This window comes from Triturus cristatus, chromosome 7 (assembly GCF_964204655.1).
Source record: "Triturus cristatus chromosome 7, aTriCri1.1, whole genome shotgun sequence".
Taxonomy (NCBI): domain Eukaryota; kingdom Metazoa; phylum Chordata; class Amphibia; order Caudata; family Salamandridae; genus Triturus; species Triturus cristatus.
In genome coordinates this window covers 1,769,581,733-1,769,601,404 of record NC_140590.1, presented here as the reverse complement: position 1 = coordinate 1,769,601,404, position 19,672 = coordinate 1,769,581,733, and the positions used below count along the sequence as shown (strand labels likewise).

At 43.0% G+C, this 19,672-nt stretch overlaps 1 pseudogene across 1 annotated transcript in view; it reads left to right on the top strand.

Annotated features, from left to right (window-relative positions):
• The first annotated feature begins 6,145 nt into the window (after positions 1–6,145).
• The window catches only part of LOC146813034 (killer cell lectin-like receptor subfamily B member 1B allele C), a 112,347-nt pseudogene continuing 98,820 nt past the window's right edge, over positions 6,146–19,672 (top strand). Inside the window, exon 1 of the transcript XR_014966008.1 lies at positions 6,146–6,299. The product of XR_014966008.1 is annotated as a killer cell lectin-like receptor subfamily B member 1B allele C (transcript). The remainder of the gene's footprint in view (positions 6,300–19,672) is intronic.

Genomic DNA, 19,672 nt, shown 5'->3' with positions numbered 1-19,672 from the left:
CAGTACACTGGTATGGCAGTCTATCAGAGCGCGACCAAACCCCTCTGCTTTTTGAATAACTTAGTTGCGCAATGGAGGGAGTGGCATGCCACTAAAATCCCTCCACTCTAGGACGCGTTCATTTCGAACGCGTACATTCATCCCAATTCCGATAATGACTTTTTTTGAAACATCATCTAATTTGACATGTTCTGTTTTGACACTTGATTTGTCACTATAGTGTCTTGATACACAACATGGGCACATTTGTTGAAGACTTTATTCATAAAATACAACTTGATACAAGCAAACACGTAGTTCCGTTCAAGCTCTTGGAACTTAACCGCTAGGACCACACTTCCCAGCATCCCTTGCGTGTCAGACGTTTTTTGACGCTCGGTATGTGTCATCGCGCTATCGCGTGACGATTGGTCCTATGTCCTTTGATTTACACAGTTAACCTTTACGAGGGGCTGGCTTACGCTGTTCCGGTTACAACTCGGTACAACTTGGAAGAAGGTCCGGGGTAACGACGGACAGGTAAGCCTGCTCTCCGTGTATTAATATACGATCGAATAGACTTTCAGCTCATTCCCATGCTAAAGAGTTGGCTTTGATTCATTGTTAGCTGAATTAACATGCGTGCTGTGGCTATCACTTGGTTTCTGTTATTTCTACGGCATTTATGGGATCGACATGCTCGCATACGGTCCTGTTCAATCTGCATATTCCAATAACCGCTTTCCATAAAAATGGTAGCATGTCCTTTTCTATTTTGGAGTCATTCAATACACCTTTGTTTGTATAGTGTTTTTATAGTCACACAACTTCATGCTTAAACAGATGAATATACCATCTTCTGTTTTCCGTGGCATTAGTTAGTTCTTCTTTTTTGTCTTCTAGAGCGTTGCCTCACGCCCTGAGTTGTAACCAGGAGTGTAGGTCGCATCCCCGACTTATTGCGGGTAAGAAGACAATGCAGTTTGCACGCATGACAAATGTTTATGTATGATACATTTGTACTATGTCAAAAAACGTAGAAGACACGTTCCAGCACATATCATTCATTTTCTTGTATTATAATTCTGTCTTTGTTTTTAGGTGATTAAGTTATACTCCTACGGTGCCACATATCTACAGATAAGTAGGTACTTTGGTAGGTTGTATTGTTCCTTTTTTCACTTATTATTCATTCACTGTTTTGCAGTAGTGTTACCTTATGGTCCTGACGAAAGCCACTGTCATTTGGTAGACACAGGTTGGCTGAAACATGTTGACCCACGAGGACGTGTCCCTATAATGTTTGTGGACGCATTCCCTTCACGATTTCTGCTGTTTTTAGCTTGATGCCATTGGACACTAAATAAAATAATTTTCCAATGCTAATCAATTTTAAATCACTTTCCTATTTCACACACTGCATTTAGACTCACCACACTTATGGCAGCTTTTCTCACTCTGAGATAATTTATCCTCCCAACCATAGGAATCAAAACATCCCTGAGCTCCTCCTTGTTACAGTAATCTAAGGAGTTGTAGCTCTATAACTACACCAGGTGTGGTTATGGGAGGTCCCAGATGATGAAGCATGCCACCTCGGTGGGTGATGGGACTTGGCCCTCTTTATGAGGACTTTTTCATGTTTGAACGTGCTGGTGTGTCACTACTGTTCTTTTGATAGACTAGTTTAGACCCGTAGACTCCATTTGTTGTGTTAGGTATAGTGGGATGCCAAAGCATAGGGAGTTCGGGTAGTCAACATGAGACATAACCATGTCAAGAACCACCTGGATCAGAGCTTCCTGGGTGAGAAATATTCTGATATTTAATATTTTCCTCAATTGTGAGAAGCAGGTAGATATCGCTGACCCAATTTGAGTCTTCATAGTGAGGTCACAGTTAATAGTTAATCCGAGGCTTTTGGCCGAGGCAGATGGGGAGAGGGATTGGCCCAGTTCCTTTGGCCAAAAGTGTGGGCCCCAGGGGTTGTGTATGCCCCCAGTTAGAACTAGACCAGTTTTGTCCGGATTGAGTTTCAGGTGGTTGCTGTTTATCCACCCGCTAATGAATAGCATGGTGGACTGAAAATCACGGACTGAGTCGGGGGAATTGCTGATGGAGTCATCAGCATAGTTGAAGGTGCAGACTTTCCTCTCTTTCAAAGCCTGAATCAGTGGGAGGAGGTAGAGGTTGAACAGGAGGGGTGAAAGTTTCTAAAATGGTGGCTGCAATTTCCCCATCCCTACCTCGCCTGCACCTCGCCTCCCAGTAACATCACGACTGATGCCGTCTATGGAACTATGACGATGCCCCACGGGCTCATACGTTAACTGTGTGTATTCACCGTGGAGCCCGAGTACCCTTGGCCGCTTCCCGGTGGAGCTGTCCAATGCAGCTATAGCGGAGTCTGACTCTGGGTCACCCCCTCGGCTGTCACCTACCCAGCCAGACATCGGACATTGTTTGTCACGGTTCTTCACGGTTTTATCTGTCTATCTCCTCGACTGCTTTGACTGCTTTGTTCCCCCTGGAGTACTTCTCCCCCTTCAGATCTACCTGACTCTGTATGCTTTCCTCTCCCCTGTTTAGCTTTCCCCCACTACCTTCCATTCCCCATATGACGTGTGTCTTGGATATGCTACGCGCTAATATCTTATGTTATTGTGTAAGCTCACGTTTCTTTCTCCTAAGCATATACCGGTAACTGCAACTGTAACTGATGTAACTAAGTAACAATGTTCTGAACAATGTCCTATCTCATGTAAAGTGCTCTGATACCTCAGGGTCTAGCCAGCACTATACAAAACTTTTGAAATAAAACAAATAAAGTGAGGAGCCCTGCGGGACTCCGCATGTAGTTCTCATTTTGGGAGCTGGGAACTGAGCAATGCGAACCGACTGGGAGCGGTTTTCCAGGAAGGAACTGATACAACCCAGGGCTGGTCCCTGGATCCCCGCGTCTCTGACACGATCGACCAGTATACCATGCTCAACTGCGTTGAAAGCCGCGGAGAGGTCCAGCAGTACAATGGGCTGCGGGGAGCCCTTATTGGCATCCCTGCAGAGAGTGCCCAATACCGTCAATATTAGGACCTCTGTGGAGTGTGCTGGGCGAAACCCTGCTTCATGCGGGTCAAGGTATTCAGACTTTTAGAAGAATACGGAGAGGCATCTAGTCGCGTAAGCCTCTGAGACTTTGGCCAGGTATGGGAGCAGAGAAATCAGGCAATAGTTGGTCAGGGTTTGAGGGTCTGTTCCTAATTTCTTCAGGAGGGGGACAACAATTGCCTCTTTAAAGGTTTCGGGGACAAGGCCCTTGGACAGTGACTCGTTCAAAAGAGATAGAGCTGGGCTCGGGAAATCTGTGAAAATTTATTTTAAAATGCCGGGGGGCAGCATCCCTGGGTGGGCCAGATTTTACTTTAGCTAGGAGATCCAAGAATACCTGGTTGCTAATAGGAGGAAATTGTGTGAAGGTACTGGAATTTTTGGGTGTAATGGGACTAGGCTCGGGATTTGGGCATGCCGAGATACTGGCCTTGATCTTTGCAATCTTGTCAATGAAGAAAGTGTTCAAGGAGTTACAAAGGATTGGAGAGGGGGTGGGTTTGATTGTAACTCTGTCAGGATTGGACAGCTCATTGACAATTGAGAAGATCTCCTTGGACTTATTGGTAGCCGTCAAGATCTTAGATGAAAAGTAAGCGGCTTTGGTAGTCAAAATAGCTTTTTTATAGGTCTTCAAAGCATCTAAGTTGGTCCTTTTATCCTCAAATAGGTAATTGTGTCTCCACTTCCTATCAAATTGCCGAAGAGCTAGGTTTTGGGCTTTTAGGTTTGTGGAGAACCATCTCTGAGCTTCATGACGTTGGGCAAGGTATGTTTTCCTGAGGGGTGCATATTTGTTGCCAGCTGCAGATAGCCATGCTGTTAAGTTACCTTTGCTACGGTTGATAGAGGGTTGTTTGGGTGGAACTGAGTTGGCTAGGGTTTTGATGAATAGGATTTTGTCAATTTTGTTCCAGTTCCTTGTTGTTCCCCCTTCAGAGGTGGGGATTTTGGCCATGGTAATGTTATTGATGGTGAATTTAATTAGATAGTGATCTGACAATGGGCAGGGTGTGACCGACATGGCGGACGTGACGAGGTTGGCTGTCCAAACCTGGTCGAGTGTGTGCCCTTTAATGTGTGTGGCGGAGGACACCTGTTGAGCGAGATTAAACCCCGTGAGTAGGTCGGATAGTTTGATGGATTGAGGGCCGCCTGATGGGTCATTTGCCCAAGGACTTGCTAAAATGTTTTAAGTATATAGCACCTTTTACGATGTAAATCAAGGAATGTACTATGGTGTAATGGTTGTAATTGATTATATATCTTAAAAAATAAATACAATAGATTACAATACTTTTGTAATTAACTTATTAACCAGTGGCAGAGCTCAGGCAGTTTGAGGGCCAGAAGACTCATTGGCCCAGGATTCAGAGATACACAGGATCTCCATTTGAAGACATTCAATCAACAAATAAATGTCCTCTCCGTAAGCAGACAATGAACGCACATTCGGAAGCACACACCTTAGAGTAGCAGTGGTATCCTGCAGATCAAGTGGTCTTAGTCCGGACTTTGTGGTGCTCTGCAGATTTTGTGGTCTCAGTCCAGAGCTTGTGGTACCCTGCAGATCTTGTGGCCTGAAGAGGATGATGTTAATGATAAAGCTCACCAGGGCAGTTGAGACGCGGTTAGAGTAAAACTTATGTTGAGAATCTGAGGTAGCAAGCCTGGTGCCTGGCACTTCCAGGGCATGGACAGGCCCAGATTGGCTTGCCTTTGGTGCACGTCTCAGCGCCTGCTGCATGGACGCTCATCCACTGTGTCTTTATAGTCTTCTGTGGTCTGGCACATCAGACGTGCTCCTAGAAACTGGACCATCAACCGCGTCTTTAGAAAATGGCAGTTTTAAGTGTGAATTAAATTTGGGGACTTGAGAGTTAATATAGCACTTGCCACTTCCCATCACCATTTCAGACTAACATCAGTACAACTTCCTCTTGCCCTACACTAAAAATACAATCCGGCAGAGCAAAGATAAAATCCTAACCCACTCCTGTCAGTCAGCCAGTTTAAGATATGGCGCCATAGGAGAGAACAAAATTCTGTATCTAATCAGGCCATTGGCATTATACAATATTTGACCATGCACAGGCTTTAGTGAGGTCCTACAGCTTTATACACTTTGCCACCTCCAGAATTCAGAGTGTCTATATTAAATGGGATTCTGAAATACCTAAATTAAAAACCCATCTTTAATTTCCTTATAGCCGGTTACTTGTGACACAACCAGTTGCCCATTATAAAGAAATAAAATAGCCACTCAACTGTAATAACTTACTACAGTCGAGTTCTGACATCACAATGCAAGCGGCCAGAGCCAGCAGCTGAGGGGAAAGGCGGTCACAGAGCATAATTAAAACAGCTGTTTAAAGAATGGAAATAAAACATTGCTTTTCTTCTGCTCTGTTTTTCTAGCTGTACAGTGACAAGCAGAAAGGAAATATTTAGGACATTATTATTTTTTACACTTCTTAAGTAATTATAGAAAAGTTAGTATCTTTGTACACGTTTCTACTCATTCTGAGTTCCCGCGCCTTTTTAAAGAAAACAAAACTGACATATATGAAACCAATGGTAATATCTTTTTGTGCCAAATATCTAATAACTCTTCTGATTTGTTTAATTTTGCACTAGAAATGTTACTTTTATTTTCATGTTTGCAGACATGCTCTCTCTTTTATATAAAAGAGGTACCCACCAAGGATTTATGTGATTTGTGGGAAAGGTGATGCTGTGACCATGTAATTTGAGGAATGTCGTACCGCCTGCCGTATACGATAAGGATACTTCAAGTCACCTCAGGGTTACGTAAGCTTGCAAAGGAACTCAGCCTTTGGCCTCATTCCTCTACATGATCAGGGAACTCCTCGCTGACTAGAGGTATTCTTGTCTTGTATAACAGGGGCACTTTATCCCATGTACACTGTGCTCTCTTAGCACCCAGAACCATCAAGAAAACCAAGTTCATTTTCAAGATGACGCAGAGGAAGCGAGGGTCTGATAGGCACCACCTCACACTTCCTCCTTTTGGTGCGACCACAAGGGTTGCTGACAGCGTTCAGGAGCTCACGCGTCTTGCTGCTGTCTCACTTGTGTCCCCACCTTGGTCAAAGCACTGCAGATGGCAGGTTCGGTGATCTATGCTGACTTGCAACTACCCGATGGATCACATCCCATAAATTCTCAGCGGCAAGCAGTCAAGGAGTCTGGTAAGTGCCCCTTTTCTTCTATGCTGCATGGATTGCAAGAGAATGGTCTTCCTCTCCAACAGAGCTGAAGTGGAAAATAAATGCAGCCCTGGAAATGTTTAACAGCTGCCACAAACTGAAACAAATTAGCAAGTATGACTCTCTCCAGGTTGTTACAAGGGGTTTTCCACCAAGATTATAATTTTTAAATGAGACCAAACAATTCCTTTTTCTGCACACTTTTCCTAGGATATTAGCTAAAACCGATGGGTTTTACAGGCATTTCAAAGAATGTTACTATACGTCTTGGTCTGGAACTTTCTCAGAGTACATGAATTATCGACAGCAGCAAATTATATGTATGCATATGAGGCAATGCATGCCATTCTTCTGTTCTGCTTTCAGGGCTAGTCAAGATCCTTCAAATTTAAATGTGCAGGATTTGTTTTTGCCTGGAGTTGGTCTGTTTCTTAAGACTTCCACATCTGGTAGATCTGACTAATGAGGCAGAGGTAAGTGAAAAGATGTGCCTAGTGTCAGATGGGCCAGTGTTAAGAGACCAGCATCCCTGTTTCCACAGCAAAGGCTTTTTTTAAATTAATTTTGTAAATGTATATGAATGTACGAATAAATCAGACATCTAACCACTTGACTACAACTCTGCAGCTCGGCCAATGTATGCTAGAACTACAAACAACAGATCTCAAATTAAAGACAGACTTTGGAGAACAGCTTGGGCATAGGATCTTTCTAAAGCTTGATTCCAGAATGCCATTCACCAATGATAACTGTTCCACATGGCAATGGTTATAAAGAGGGTATTCTTCCATGAAACAACCCTACATACCCCATCTAAGCAGAAAACACTCCAACACCGGTACCGTTTCTAATAAAGATATTCCCTCACCTCTAGGGACTTCAGGAGCATATTTTCAAAGAGTTCATGCAAAGCAGTGCTGCAAGTTAAGATACTGTGCATGTAGTGTGAATAGAAGAGAACAGAACTGCACAATATTTCCAAATCAACTGCACAGTTCCGCCCTCTCCATGCTCTGGCACAATTGTGGCTGCCTTGGGCCAATGCAAGCACCCTAGGGCCACAGTGAAAGAGAGTTGGCGTTAAGCTTAGGAAAGTTTTGTTGCCGGAAGGTGTTCCATTTTGGCACAGGCCCATGTTTACAAGTCTTTGTAGATATGGGTTTATGTCAAAATCCATAGGTGGGTGCACTGTGACGCCCATGCACCACCAATAAAATGCCCCCCTGATGCAAAGTGTCACACAGCAGTGCAATGCGCTGCGTTGCCTTACTTTTTTACCATTTGCATTGCTTTGTAAATGTCAAAGAGGATTTTGTGTTGAGTCTGCATCAAAAAAGTGATGCAAACATGATACAAAATGTTTGAAAACCTGGCCCTTGTCTTCTACACAGATGTCTGTTATGATGCAAACCATCTCACACGGTCCATGTATGTAACCCCAAATATAGATTCTCTTACCATAAATCTCCAGTACACTGACTTACCATTAGTATCACAATTCCTAAAATTGTTAAATTGTGTTACAGTGGGACATTCGGCTGATAGCCAGATCACCTGCATTTGTTACCGCTCAACCCCATCACCTACTGGTACTGACAGAGTCCTTCTGGAGTGGCCACTTCTGCTAAAAAACACTTTATTTGATACTCATGTCCCTCTTAAAGCAGAGTTCCTTTGGGTACACTCCAAATTCAGATTAGGGGACCATACATAATCACAATACAATCTCTACATGTAGGAACATCCAATGCAGACCTGCCATCCTATATAACTTCAATCAAAGACCATACTTGCTTACTCTATATACTGAAGGAATCAGGATGTGCATTAGTAAGGAGAGAGAGGTAGACATAATGCGGGTGTGATGGCAAGTGGAAAGGTATAGTGACTGAAGTGACGGCTAGTCCTGTGTGTCAGCTGTGTACACCCCACATGAATAGGCATGTATGGGACGAGTAATATATGAGCAGTGCCCAGTCTATGAAGAACGGTACATACATACTACTCTCCTATATGACAAGTGCTCTGCCTCTTATGTGCACAAGACAGTGTTGCTTTTGACTGTCACTTCTCATCATGCGTATCCACAAAAGGAGATGCTGCAGCTCCAAACCACTCAGAATCAATCAGATTTGGCCTTAAACGTCAAGCCCATATCATGTCTTTATTGAGAGTTCTACTTTGACTTTCAATAAAGGAAAGAGCACAGTTCAAAGTATTGTGCATTGGACTTTGAGCTTGACATAGCCATGTCCAAAGGTTTCCTGTCATGCCTTCCAAACAGAACCCTAAGATGAAGCTCCCACATCTTACTAGTCAACCATGCAGGAAGATACGGATGATATGGCGGTATGGAAGTAGGCCCTTACACGTCCAAGGCTCCACCCTCCAGAATGTCTTTTAGGGTTATTTTAGCCTTAAAAAAATCCAAATGGCTCTGAAGGGAGACCTCTGCCATTTACCATTTTTGTAGCACAAGAAGGGTCATTCTCCAGTGAACCCACCTCATGAGGCCATCTGACTCTCCTTCCTCTTCATGCCAATCTAACGGCTAAGTTCAGCTTGTTCCCGCCCCGTCCCATAGAGCTACAGGATTCAAAGCCCTGTTCCACTAACAATGCTTTACCATTGACTTTCATTCATGAGACGCTTGCTGCAATCATCGATGTAACACTTTAAGGCAACAAATCATCAGGTTTGTTACATTTGTACATGCCCTAGGTTTGTCCCACTCACGTGCCCCGAGGCAGCCAATAGAGGCGTGCAACACTCAACACAAACTTTATACAATCAAATAGTCAATAAATAGATAAATTGTTACTTTTTATGTAGATGTTCAGATCAGCCACAAAGGGCCGCACCGTGCTACCGTGCAGCAGCCTTCCACTCCCTAGAGTACAGAGACAGGAGGCAAACACATGCAGAAGATGGTGATTTTCTACAAACCTCAGATCTGTCAACAAAGCAGTGTCTTCCCTTCACCACAGAACCGGTGCAAGGACCACACCAAAGGCCGAATGAAAACCTAGCAGACCACTAGGCCAGCGGCATACAAAATGCAACCCGCCTCAGTCAAGTGTAAACCTATTGCTTCTAAATCTATATTAAAACCTACCCATAACGGTTTAGTAGATCCAAGCAAATTTGTTTGTATAGTTATATGGTTAATTTTGTTGCTGCCGGTTTTGTTTAATGGGTAGAGGTTTTTACAAAGATTGGGAATGCTTCACAAAAGTATTAGCAATCTGCTTTATATCAGGGGAATTAAGCTGCATACTTTTGCTACTGTGTTGTAAACACAATTTTCAACTCGTTCCAAAGGTCCCGATTATGAGTTGGGATGAGCAGAATTCCTGTGTGTAAAACCCTCTGCTCATTCATGAGCGGACCTTTTATCCTGCTACTGTGCTACTGAATGTACCAGGTGCAAGAACAGCTGGCTGGTAATATCGTGGGTTTTTGCATGGGCAGTTGCACTGATGCTGTAGGGCGGGCTTATTGGATTACCTTCAGCTATAGGCCCAATTCATAGAAAGGTAAACGTAACGTTTGTGTAAGTTTACTAGTTTTTGGTATTCACAAAGGTAAACTTAGACCAAAAGCCTAACTGTACTAGTGATAACTTACCTTTCTGAATGCCAAAAAGTAGCAAGGTTAGACCTTTGTTCTAAGTTTTTCCTTTGTGAATACCAAAAAGTACTAAAGATAGACTTTTGGTCTAAGTTTACCTTTGTGAATACCGAAAAGTACAAAAGAGAGACTTTTGGTCTAAGTTTACCTTTGTGAATACCAAAAAGTTCTAAAGATAGACTTTTGGTCTAAGTTTACCTTTGTGAATACCGAAATGTACAAAAGAGAGACTTTTGGTTTGGTCTAAGTTTACCTTTATGAATTCCAAAAAAGTACTAAAGATAGACTTTTGGTCTAAGTTTACCTTTGTGAATACCGAAACGTAGTAAACTAACACAAAAGTGTATGTTTACCTTTGTGAATAGGGCCCTGTGTGCTGACGGATATTGGGCCTTCAGCTTACACTCTCTTAGGCCTCTCGGCGGCATTTGATACTGTACACCACAGGCCACTATGAATTCATTTGCTTCTGACACTACAGTGCTGAACTGTGATGTGCCATGGCTTCTGTTTTGACCATCTGCTTTTTATTGTGTATATGGGCCCCTCCTGAGGTTTAATTCAATCTTTCAGACTGATGCTATTTAGGTATACGGATGATATGGAAATCATCTTTATTATAGATGAAAACCCGAGCATGAGAGCAGAACATCTTCATAGTTGCTTATTAAGGGGCATATCAACAAGGGCTTTATCTCTGCTTTTTTGGCTTTAAAAGCCAAAAAAGGAGAGATAAAACTAGCGCCCTATCAACAACAGGGTGCTAACATGCAAATTTGCATGTTAGCACCCTTTTACTCTACGCTTCCCCCTGCATCTCTAATGAGATGCAAAGGGGGCGTTCCAGAGTAAAATAATAGGAGAAATGTCGCTAAGCGACATTTCTCCTATTATCAAGAATGTCGCTAACCCTGTTAGAGACAAAAAAAGCAGCGCTAACCGCGGTTAACGCTGCTTTTTTACATCTGGTATTTTTCTGACTTAGCCATGATATCCTATGGAAGGAGGATATCATGGCTAAGTTTGCCTGTCCCTATAAACAAGGTAACGTGAGATTATCGCTGGGTTTCCAGCGATAATCTCACGTTAGCCTGTTAGCATGAGGATTTTTATCGCTATTGAGATAAGCGTTGCTAATAGCACGCTATCTCAGCGATAAAAATTCCCGCTAGCCGGCGATAATTATCCTAGCGCTAAGTGCGCTTAGAGATAATTATCGCCGGTTGTTGTTGATATGCCCCTAAGTGTTGAATTATGAATGTCGTGGAACCTACCTAAATTAACGGGAAGCAAGACAGAAAATGTGAAGCCGTTTAGTGAGACTCCATTTTGGAATTTTGCCTTTTGGCCTTATTTCTTTAAATGATAAACCAACTTCTATGAAATGCGCTAAAAATCTTAGAGTGAAATTTGATATGCATTTTACCTTGTCTGATCAAATAAATGAAGAATTTTACACCTTTTTCATAGATTTAAATTTTAAATCCATTAATCTCAGCCTGATTAAACTATTGTAAATCTAAATCTCCCGGAAAAGACTTTAAAGAAATGTCAACTTGTTCAGAGTGATACAGCAAGACTGGTGTTGAATTTGCGAAGGAAGCGCTCCATACCACCAGGGCTCACCAGGTTACTCTGGATTCCATTAAAAGAGAGATCCATGTTCAAATCCCCCTCTTTATTTCACAAAGTACTGTTCGATACCCATCCTCATGCGTTTTCATAGGGGATCTCTTTTTCATAATGCTAACCACGTTCTTAGATAAGAGGAGGATTTACTGTGGACTATCCCTAGATTCCGCTGTACTATGGAACAGATCACCCATCTCCTTGCCGGCCGAGCCTTCAATGTTGAAACTGAGAAGACATCTGAAAATGGGAATCTTCCCTACTTACATGTCATTGCTAATGCATTGACACATATTCAGCCAGTTAGGTTCTCAGCAGCAGGATACCCTTGGGTGAATGCAACTGTGTATAAATTGTAAAAATAAAATACATGGAAACAGATGAAATGAGATGTTCAAGGTGGCAGCTGTTACATGCATCTTCTGCTGAGAAAATTTGCTGACAAATTTTTGCTGCTTGAGAAAACCTGTGGAATTCCAAGGCAGTCCTTCCATAAATTTAAGAGAAGTAACTACGCCAAAGAAGGCTGCTGGAAATCAGGCCCAGACTGGCTCTACTGGACACCGGGCGTTTTCCTCATGGGCTAGCACAGTGAGAGCTGGTTTCACTGCTGGTGAGGGCCGGTTTTGTTACTGGGGACCATTTGTTAATAACACCTGCCATTTAACACCTTGTTTGGGAATTTTAACTGAAAAGTCTTGAGGAATTTCTTGATAAAGTTGAGCTCCCTGAGGCCGAAAACCCTATCCTTGAAATTCTGATAGGGAATCTTACCGGTGAATAAACAAGTACTTTGCATGAACAGCAGAGAAGATCTCAAAAATGATCTTGCTACACATCTCCTTCTGAAAGAGTAGCACATTTGATGTTCTTTTCTCCAGCATATGCAGGCATTACGAAATCCTAGTTGGTCCAGGCCAGTTGAATGCTGGTTGTGAGGAACTTTGCAACTGTCCTCGGGTTCCTATTTACAGACATCATTGATCTATAAGTGTTCTCAGTAGCCAAACATCTGGACAAAGCTTGGAGGCTTAAGCACAAGCTCTCCTCCTGAGAGTCTCACTGCTGCAGAAATAAGTGTATGCTGAGGTCCTTCTTGACTGCATGACGTGTGGCGTATTACAAGAATCGAGCCGCCTAGTTGTCCATTTTGCACTGCTGCTACATCTAACACGTTATTACTCTCTGGGGCATATGTATCAAATACCGTCATTGCGATTCTCAAATAGCGATTTTTAGGGAATTGCTATTTGAGAATCGCAAAATGGGATGTAATAAAAAATTCGCAAATATTTTGCGATTCCTTAGCATTCCTTAATTGCGATTAGCAAATTGCGAATCGCAATTAAGGAATACCTTCCCATTCATTCCTATGGGCTAGGAGGCCCATAGGAATGAATGGGAAGACATTCTCAATTTGCAATTCGCAATTAGAGAATTGCAAAATGAGAATGCAATTTCAAGGGTTCCAGGGTGTCAAAAGGACACCCTGTTGCACCCCTGAAATATGTATGTGTGCACATGTGGCGCTCATACAGACCCTAAGGGCATGTATGTGCGCCACATTACACTTTGAAAAATGCAAATGGGAAAAGGGCTTGATACATATGCCCCTCTGTGCCTTTGGTTGTTAGGAGGTTGTTGTACTTGAGCTTTTAGGCTGATGTCTTGCTGTAATGATCTGGTTGCTGGGCAGCAGGTTGCAATGTATCTTGTTTTAAACATTCCAACAAGTTTTTTACTTTTTAGTGTCATTTTAGCATATGTTAATCAATGGATTAATTACGAATTTCCCAGATGTATTTGTTGATACTGCATTGAATTGCCCGTTGATTTTATTGTGTTTCCTGTGTTTTCATAATGATCTTTCATGGACGTGATTGGTTGAAACAAAGATTAATCATAAAATAATATTCAGCCAGTTATGTTCTCACCAGCAAGATACCCTTTGGGTGAATACCACATTTTATAAAGAGTAAGAAATTAAATAAATAAAAATAGAGAAAGGGAAGGGTTAAAGGCAGCGGCTGTCACATGCACCTTCTGCTCAGAAATATTGCTGGCTAAGTTTTGCTGCTTGAAAAAAACTTGTAGAATTACAAGGCAACACTTCCACAAATTTAGGAAAAGTAACTATGCCACAGAAGGCTGCCAGGCCCAGACTGGCTCTACTGGACACTTGGCGGTTTCCTTAGGGACTGGCAGGGCGAGGGCTGCGGGGAACCGAGAGTAGTGCTGAGCTGTAGGGGGGAGGGAGGTGAGGGGCTGCTGTTTGGCTCAGAGTTCAGTACTTATATGAGAAAGACTCTTCACAATGCAAGTCAGTGTATTTCTTTACAATGTGATTTTTGCAAGCATTTCATTTTACTATGTTAAATAATACCATAAATTTGAATGGTAATTGTTAGAAGTAACAGATTCTAATCATGAAGTTAGAAAATGTGTCCCCCAGCACCATGCCATTAGTGAACCAAGCGGAGAGCCGTCTTTTGTCCCCTATACGTGGCCTATGGTGTTACCATAGATGTATTTACATTATGATTTTTGCTCTCGTGCAGCACACACTGGACTATGTATTTTAAGGTACTCTCGTACCGATGGAGGAAAAGGAGGCATTGTTAAAAAAAATAAGGATCACACAATGTGGCCAAGTAGAAGCCTGAATGGGTGCCAATTTTTGGTGCAGTTCAACCAGTACACGGTTGGCTCCTTCTCTCTCCTGTTTTAGGTCGAAGCATAATAATTTGTGTTTAATTCTTAGAGGTGCTGAATCAGCGCACTGTCCTATGCATGTTTCACACGGATTTGTGGTAGTAGTGTTTGGGGAGGATGATGTTTTCGTTAAGTCCGGGCGGGTAACTCCGCTCCACCAGTGGAGTGTAATGAGTTTTGCCTACTCCGCATTGTGTTGCGAACGCGGAGTTTAGGCAAAACTCAGAATCCGTGGAGAGGAGTTAGCTGGCCCCTCCACCCTCCCAAAGTAATTATAATGTATAAAAAAGGGCACTTACCTGCCGTGGCTGCCTCCTCCTCGCCATGGCTGCTCTCCTTCCTCGTCCTCGTCGTCCTTCTTCTTTGATAACCCCTACGCTGTACGTCTTGCGTGTGTGCATGCGGGGGGAGGGAGCGGAGTTCCATGGAGTTTTTTTCCAACTCCGTGGAACTCCGCTTAGAGGCACTACGCCTGCTCCGCAAGGGTTAGTTTTAATGTGGAATCTAAACTGAAAATCTGAGCACTCATCCCTGGTCATTGTGGAGACCATTTTCTCCACATACCTAAAGATCATTACTCATTGTCAACTATTTTTCAATTATTTAATCCTCCCACTTCTCATCATCCAACTATTCATTCATTGGGCCATGCAGCCATGTCTCCAGTCTCCATTCATGTATTCAATGATTGGACGAGGGTCAATAATGAAAATGTGTTGCAAAATTAACCATATGTTTGATTTTTTTCCACAAATGTCTTGGAGGGAGATCCCCCCCACCCCCAAGCCCACCTACCAGTGGTCAGGCTGGTTCCCTGCACGCTACATGAGCTTTAGGGACTCTTCTGCCAAAATGTGCTTTTGGTTTCCAATCCAGTCCTGTCTGTAACGGTATTATGAGCCAGTGGGACTCACCAGCAGTCAGTTTTGGGGGCCACCACTTGGTTTTCCTCATTGGCCTTTGATCTACAGCAAGAGAGAGAGAAACACACAAAAGGGGAAAAGAAGAAGGGAGAGAAAGACAGAAAAACAGTCCCCACAAAAAAGCATGGATGAAAAAGAACTTAAAAGAGGGAAGTAAAGGGAAAGCAAGTGTCTTGCGGTGGCTAAAAGAAGTCATGAGTTGAAATCAAGACTATACAGACTTGAGGCCTAATTACCGGTTTGGCGAACTGGTTACCTCGTCACAAATACGACAGATATCCCATCCTCTGTATTGCAAGTTCAACAGGATATAATAGACTTATAATATGGCGGACGGGATATCCTTCACGCGTGTGATGGAGTAACCCTGTCCGCTGAGATCGTAGTCAGGCCCTTGGCATTCAGCACCTCTGACATTCAATAGCCTGGGTGTGGTCGCTGAGCAAACGTTAAGTGCCTGGTCTTATTACTTTACAAATTAAGCACTGTTATGGACTCTGCACTTTTCCCGGTATTTAGGAGCAAGGTATCACTTGAGGCCCTAATGAGGTGATTTGCAAATATGGAAACTGTGACAGAGAATAGGTAACTGAGGAGAAATTGAAAAACTTCTCAGTAGATATGAAACAAGTTGAGTACACTTGCAAAAAGTGTCAAAATATACTGCACACGGTGAATGTTACTGTTGTGAAGAGGGTAGAATGGAAATGGAATTAGATTAAGCTTATAGATAGATGTTGAGTATTTGTCTAAACATATTGTGTTTCTCACTACTCTGTACGTGAGAAGGCAGCTGATTCCAAGCCTTGGTCACTAGATCTGAAAAAGACCTTCCTCCAATAGGTGTCTTTCTATCACTGCCGCAAGAGTCTTGGAGAGGCGCCGTAAGGACCGTGGAGGTTTATACCCGTACACAACATTATTATAGAGATGTGTCTTATTAAAACTTTGAAGTTGAAGTCCGCGCACAGCTGGTATTCTAAAAATATTTGACAGAAACGTTGGAACAGGGCTTTTGCACCCGCATCAGAGCATGCCAACTGGACTTGAATTTAACCCCTGAAGAAAGGCAATAAGCCCGAAATACATTGGGATGTGTAGAACTCTGGATAATGCAATCCACGTTTGAATTCCAAGTTTCTGGTGCAATGCATCATGGAGATTGTAGTCTTCTGGATTAAGATCTCAATCTCATTTTGAAAAATTAATGCATCTTTGTGAAGATAAGAATACATTCAGTCGTATAAAAACATCTCTGATTACTGTGGTCACTTTTGAGTTTATTGAACATTAATGAAACCCTATCCAGGGTAGGATTGGTGCCTAGGTGGACACACCCCAATTTTAGGTGGTGCTATACTGTTGCATTGAATCTTTGGCCATACATGCGTGTCTCCAAACAAAAGATTACAATTAACACTATAGAAGCCAAACACAACCACTGAGTGAACCTAAGAAAGCGAGGAAAAAGAGGAAGAAAGCAAAGTGAGAGAGACAAATGGTGCAAGTGTGTGCGAGGAAAACAAAATAAATATGAAGTTATATATTAAGGAGTGAAATCATAAATGAAAGAATGGAAAAAAGGAAGGAGGGAAGCTAGGAAGCATGAACTAAAGGGTGAAATAATGAAATGATTCAAGAAAGAGTGAAAGGATTCAAGATAATAAAAATAAAAGAGGTGAAGATATAAAAAAGGTGAAAATGATTGCATTTCCATGGTATACTTGGGCAAGTGTTTGAATGTCTATCCACGCTGGGCCCACATATTGCTGATGCTTGTTGACTGAAGGCACTTGGTGCAAGGGAGGACATGTCTTGACTTATGTGAAGGCGCTTTATTATTTGCAGTGGTAATGCTATTCATATCATATCATCTGTTGCACAGTGTGAGTCCAGAATAAAGCCCATGCAAACCTTGTGGCATGCCGGGATAATTATCAGATTTTAGATAACTTCGCATTAGTCGTGTTACAAGGAAATTCCTGAAATGGTGCTCTTATGCCGCATCGCGTAATCACGTGCCTCTGGTGGTATTTTATCACAAATGCGTCACTGGTCATTTGAGTAAAAATCTTCGCAAATGTTCAGGGACAGCGCGAGAGCGGGTGTTGTCTGTGGTCCTTTTTTTGCACTTTGTTTTAGCATGAAATTCATACCCATACCCAAAGCTGATGCGAGGACGCATTTCGCACTAAAGTAAAGAGCCAAATGTCAGTTTTGCAATTTGAATAATCGCGTAATTTGTCAAACTTTCTCTTAATCATGCAAAAGCAAATGACCTGAATTTTGCGCCCCCTCCCCCCATCCAGACCCTGCATCATTAGTGTAACCTGAAAGATATCCCTGCTGCCTGAACCTGTAAAATCACTGTAACGCTCCAGTGACTGAGCCTGTAAGGCCGGTCTCACGAGGGGCACAGCCCTGCTGCCTGAACCTGTAAAATCACTGTAACGCTCCAGTGACTGAGCCTGTAAGGTCGGTCTCACGAGGGGCACAGCCCTGCTGCCTGAACCTGTAAAATCACTGTAACGCTCCAGTGACTGAGCCTGTAAGGTCGGTCTCACGAGGGGCACAGCCCTGCTGCTTGAACCTGTAAAATCACTGTAACGCTCCAGTGACTGAGCCTGTAAGGTCGGTCTCACGAGGGGCACAGCCCTGCTGCTTGAACCTGTAAAATCACTGTAACGCTCCAGTGACTGAGCCTGTAAGGTCGGTCTCACGAGGGGCACAGCCCTGCTGCTTGAACCTGTAAAATCACTGTAACGCTCCAGTGACTGAGCCTGTAAGGTCGGTCTCACGAGGGGCACAGCCCTGCTGCTTGAACCTGTAAAATCACTGTAACGCTCCAGTGACTGAGCCTGTAAGGTCGGTCTCACGAGGGGCACAGCCCTGCTGCCTCTTCATTGTGCATGACATTTCATTTATCCACCTTGCTGCTTGCAAGTAGGGTCTCAATGATAATAATATAGGAAACTTAAATATAATACAACACAGAAAAGAAGGAAGTTTAACCGAAAATGGGCATCAGCCCTAATTTAAAAACGGTAGAAGTCTCTTGGCATGCCATATATGATTTTAATTAATCGATTAAAGTGGCTTTGACTGGCCATATAATGTGTGCTGCTTCATGGGTTCACGTGTCCTTGCATTTGTTGCCACTTTTCTGTGTGGCAGGACCTCTGGGGAGGATGAGAGTTGTCAGGCACAACATTGAAGAATTTTTTGTTTGGTTCCTGTCAGATCCGCTGGCAGGACCCATGGTTTTTGAGTTCATTAATTTTAGTTTTTTTTTGCTGTAATAAATACAATGTGGCCCCGAACAGATGTTTTCGCTTTTCCTTTGTCAGTTGAAGTTGGAAAACTGTTCTCTCATTTTAGTGCCGAGATGTCCTTCGGAGGTGACTTTTTGTGTTTTAAAAATGCAGTTAAATTCATTCATTCATGTATTCATTCATTAATGTGTTTTTTTTGTGGAACAAGTGATTTTCTCAACCTGTCTATGATGGTTTACCTCAACACCCGGCCCACGTCTGCTCAAAAAGGGTGTCAAATATTGTCATCAGTGTCTTCTTGGAAAATAAAAGGGTCTTCAGAAGACATCTGGAAACCAGGAAACATCTGCCTGCACTTATCATATAAATGCATAGGTGAGGAAAGGGAAGTTGAGACAAAATGATACACACAGGAAATGCAGGAACGGCTAGAAACCTCTGGGCTGTTTAGTACGATTTGGCAGGAAAGCTTGCTGCGCTGCATCAAACGGAGAGGGCAGGAATGCGCCATATTTACTAACATACACTGCATTTCTGCTGCCCCTTAATGCTGGGGCTCCCGTGGCTGCCAAGCGCCAGTGCAGGCACCCTTGTACCATAGTGCAACGGCGCCCCCGTTATAGGCAGGATTGTTTTTTCAGGGATGGACGCCTTCCTGTAGAAAAAGAATCCACATACACATTTTCCTCTTTCAACATGTGCTGCAGGATTCCAAGATTTACAAGGGGAATACATAAAAACCATGAGTGGATGAATGGGAACACATGAACCGCAGCCATACAATTGTGTTCACAGCACACAGTAACGCAAGGCAGCATTCTACGGTGCCTGGAGTTACCCCAGTGTTACGAAGCCATGCAGAACCACGCAAGGTGGCTTAGAAAATCTGACTCAAGCCCTTGCGTTGCTCTTCGTCACATTGAATGATGAAATAGCAACAGAAGAGCTTAGTAAATTTGGCCTGCCATGTTTGTGTCAGGCAAAGAGGTGGTGTGAGTCAGCCGTGAAGCTGGCCTTGTCATACATAGTGGAACCTTTCACAGACAGGATACCAGAAGAGTAGGTCTAGTTTGTGTAAGTGTTCCACTAATGGGCAAAAGGCGCTGCATCTTTAGAGACACCCTCTGGGTGGTCTTTGGGGAGATCCAGCGACTTAGACAGCATCTTAGAAAATAAGCAGAATAATGAT